Raw genomic sequence first — 2,577 nt, forward strand, 5'->3', positions numbered from 1 at the left:
GGGAAGTGGGATTTGGGGGGGGAAGGTGGGATTTGGGGGGGCTTGGCTGTGTCTCTCCAGGATTTGCTGTGGGACCCCCCTGGCTTTTCTGGGACGCCCGGGATTGCTCCGGGGGGTGCCAACCCCGTGTCCCACCCCTCTCCCAGCTGGAGCAATCCCTGCGGATGGAGGCGGGAGAGCGGGAAGCGGCCGAGAGCCGGAGCCTGGCGCAGCACAACATCGAACTGCGGAGGCTGCTGGAGGAGGAACAAGCCGCCTACAAGCGGAAGCTCCAGGCCTACCAGGAGGGGCAGCAGAGACAGGCCCAGCTCGTGCAGAAGCTCCAGGCCAAGGTAAATCCTTGCCGGGGGGGAGCAGGGACAATCTGGGAGCCCCCCAGGGTGTTACCACCCCACTTCCCCCCCCGGCAGGTGCTGCAGTACAAGAAGAAATGCGGGGAAGTGGAGCAGCAGCTGCTGGAGAAGGCGACGGAGCTGGAGCAGGAGAGGCTGACGGTGGGGGAGGGGCCCGGGGGGAGTCTCCTGCCCCAAAACTCCCCCAAATCGAGGTGGTGGCGAGCGGGATGTTCCCCCAGATCCAGCTGGATGCCAGCGGCTCCCAGCCAGAGGAGGAGAGCAGCAACGAGCTGGAGAACGCCCTGATCCGGCTGGAAGAGGAGCAGCAGAGGTGAGGGGGATCCCTGGAGGGATGGGGGGATTCCCGGGAGGGGGATGCTCCAGACACGGTGACCCCCCCCATCCCCGGAGCAGCAGAGGTGAGTGGGATCCCCAGGAAGGTGTGGGGATTCCCAGGAGAGGGATCCCCCCCCATCCCAGGAGCAGCAGAGGTGAGCTCCTTGCGGAGGTTTGGGGATTCCCAGGGGGATGCTCCAGCCATTCCCTCCTTCCCCATCCCAGGAGCAGAAGAGGTGAGCGGGATCCTTGGGAGTTGGGGGGGCATTCCCAGGGGGATGCTCTGGCCATTCCACCCATCCCAGGAGCAGCAGGGGTGAGCGGGATCCCCGGGGCAGATGTGGGAGTTCCGTCCGTCCATCCATCCCCGCCATCCCCATCCCAGGAGCAGCAGAGTGGGGGTCCCCGGGGAGGTGTGGGCATTCCCGGTGGGATGCATGCCCGTGTCCCCCGTGGCAGGAGCAGCAGCCTGGTGCAGGTGAACTCCATGCTGAGGGAGCAGCTGGAACAGGCCAACGCGGCCAACGCGGCGCTGAGCGAGGACATCCGGAAGCTGACGGCGGACTGGGCGCGGACACGGGATGAGCTGGAGCAGAGGGAGGCCGAGTGGAGGCGCGAGGAGGAGGTCTGGGGGGCCCTGGGATGCGGGGGGAGGGTTAGGGATCCATCAGGGAGGGGTGTGAGGCAGAGGGATGTGGCGATGAGGCTCGGGAAGGGATGTGGGATCATGGACGGGGATCTGGGACGTCTTGTGGGACGTTCCGTTTGGGAGTGTGGGGGATGTGGCACGTGATGGGAAGGGGATATAATGCAGGGATGTGTCACAGAACCAGCAGGAGGGATGTGGGACCATGGGGGATGTGGCAAGGAAAATTTGGGGGTGCAGGAGAGGTGGCACGGGATGGGAAGGGAATATGAGTCAGAGGGAACACCATGGAAAGTGTCCAGGAGCACCAGGAGGGATGCAGGGTCATGTGGGATGTTACATGGAGAATTTGGGAGTACAGAGTATGTGGCACGTGATGGGAAGGGGATATAATGCAGGGATGTGTCATGGAATGGGATGCAGGACCAGCAGGAGGGGCACAGGACCATGGGGATGTTGCATGGAGAAGATTTTGGGGGTGCAGGGGATGTGGCTTGTGGTGGGAAGGGAATATGAGTCAGAGGGAACACCATGGAAAGTGTCCAGGGCCACCAGGAGGGATGCAGGGTCGTGTGGGATGTTGCCTGGAGAAGAACCTGGGGTTGGGACGTGTCATGGGAAGGGGCTGTGAGGCAGGAGGATGCAGGGATGCATCATGGAAAATGATACAGGATCACTGGGAGGGGTGTGGGGCCTGCACAGAGAAGAATGTGGGGTGCAGGGGACATGGGACACGATGGGAAGGGGACGCCAGGCAGGGGGATGTGTCCCCATCCCCCTCTCTGCCCAAGGGAATTGGGACGGGGGAAGGCGGGGCACTGCGGGGTGATGGGCTTGGCCGGGGGGGGATATTTGGGAATTTGGGGAGCGTGGTGGGTCCCCCAGCGGGCACCGACCCCCCCCCTCCACCCACCCACCCGCAGTCCTTCAACACCTACTTCAGCACGGAGCACAGCCGGCTCCTGACCCTCTGGAGGCAGGTGGTGGCTTTCCGGCGGCACTTCGGGGACATGAAATCCAGCACCGAGAGGTCAGCGGGGGATCCCTGCGGGAGGAGGATCCCTGGGGGTTCCCGAGGGCCTCCAGCTCCATCCCCCGCATCTCCCCCTGCCGCAGGGACCTGTCGGAGCTGGGGCACGAGGTGTCCCGGGCGAGCCGCGCCGCCCACGCCGCCTGCCTGAACCTGGGGGCCAACCTGCGGCTGGCCGAGAGCCAGGCGGGAGCGGCGCGGGAGCGGCAGGAGCTGCGGCTGGCACAGCT

This window comes from Empidonax traillii, unplaced genomic scaffold (genome assembly GCF_003031625.1).
Source record: "Empidonax traillii isolate 1590-97213 ecotype Southwest subspecies unplaced genomic scaffold, ASM303162v1 scaffold4594:size16098, whole genome shotgun sequence".
Classification (NCBI taxonomy): Eukaryota; Metazoa; Chordata; class Aves; order Passeriformes; family Tyrannidae; genus Empidonax; species Empidonax traillii.